General features: G+C 40.9%; 1 long non-coding RNA gene across 1 annotated transcript; it reads left to right on the plus strand.

Annotated features, from left to right (window-relative positions):
- Positions 1–392: 392 nt before the first annotated feature.
- On the plus strand, positions 393–957 carry LOC132693191 (uncharacterized). Its single transcript, XR_009616641.2, has 2 exons — positions 393–585; positions 811–957. It is a non-coding gene; the product is annotated as an uncharacterized LOC132693191 (long non-coding RNA).
- Positions 958–1,678: the final 721 nt, after the last annotated feature.

Below are 1,678 nucleotides of genomic sequence, written 5' to 3' on the forward strand. Positions count from 1 at the left end.
TACATCTAGTAAAATCATCCTTTAATGTCTAATCTGTTGGTGGTGTAAACAATCAATATACAGGACAGTTCCATCACCCCAAATATTCCTCTATGCCCACCTGAGTCCCTTTCTCTTATCCCCAGGCAACTACTACTGTTGTCTGTTCCTCTTGTTTTGAAATTTTATTTTAAAATATTTTAAAATCCCAAAAAAATATTTAAAAATTAACTAAAAAGAGAGAGAGACAGACAGACAGAAAGATCAATGAAATAACACTAGCCACACTTCAAGTGCTTGGTAGTGTATGTGGCTAGTAGCCACCATATTGCATAGAACATCTCGATGTCACAGTAAGTTCTATTACACAGTACTGTTCTAGAGCCCTAGAATTCTACATGGCATCTCTTCTTTGGAGCTTGCTATAAACTATACAGTGTCTTTCCCACCACAGATAGTTTTGGTACTATAGGATTGGCCAGGCTGAACGGATGAGGGGCAGAACTGTTTACATCATAGCCTAGAGCCTGCTGCAGTTTCTCCTAGATTTACAACTGTCAGCTTATGATCTTCATTAAAAGGAATGTAGCAGTATTCTTAAATATGGTATGTACTGTCTCCAGAAGTCAGAGAGGTTTACCAAGCATTGTGCTTCTTTCTTCGTGGGAGCTGTGAGATAATATGTTTTATTTTGAATTAGATGTGATAGTATGCCCCCCACACTCCAGATCCCTAAAAACTTCCCTGAGAGCCCCTGGATTTTCATAGGTTCATCACATACCCTCTGGAACACATGTGTCTTAAGTACTTGTCACTTCTTATCTGCTTCAGTTACCATGTCATCAGTATGTGGATGAATGTGATGTTCTACAGATGTCCAGATCATTCAGGTTCCTTCAAACTACATCATGACTGAAAGTCGAAGAGTGAACATTGACCTGTGGGGAGATCCCAACTAAATATATGCTATTCTCCGTCTCATGGGAATGCAAACTGCTTGTCAGCCTCCTTTTGAAGAGGGTTGGAAAATAATACATATGCTAGATAAATGGTTGCCTGTTACATGCCAGAGGATGTGTTATTCTGCAGAAAGAAAGGGATGGGGGGGAAGAAAAAGAAAAAGAGAAAAGAAAAAAGAAAGAAAAAGAGAAAGAGAAAAGGGAAGGAAGGAAAAGAGAAAGAAGGAGGAAAGGAGGAAAGGAGGAAGACAGAGAGGCAGAGCAGCTGCAATTGAGGCTACCGGTTGGTTGTTTGCAATAGGTGACTGTCATTTAGTATGAAAACTATAGTTTCCATAGTGGTCACACTAGTGAACTAAATGGGGCTTTGGGAGGGACCACCACCCTTGCACTAAGTATTTAAACAAATGGCATTAATCTTCCCCACAGGACACGGTATTTATTTTTATTTTCTAGCTGGGCCTAGGATAGAGAGTTTGGAGGAAGGACAAGATTTAGAGACTTTGAACTGGCCTTCCCTTTCTATGAGATCTCTCACGTCACAGGTTCAGGAACCAATATGAGTGTTCTGCCAACTGCCAAGTCTGTCCCTTCCAATTATATATTGGGGAATCAAAGAAACAGCATCCACTGTAGGCCCATAGACCAGGTGGACTCACAGTAAGCCAGTCCTGAGCCAAGATTCCATTTACTGCCCACTAGGAATCATGGTGGCACTTTGGGTCCCCACATACCAATGA

The sequence above is a fragment of the Panthera onca genome, chromosome B1 (genome assembly GCF_046562875.1).
Source record: "Panthera onca isolate mPanOnc1 chromosome B1, mPanOnc1 haplotype 2, whole genome shotgun sequence".
Taxonomy (NCBI): Eukaryota; Metazoa; Chordata; class Mammalia; order Carnivora; family Felidae; genus Panthera; species Panthera onca.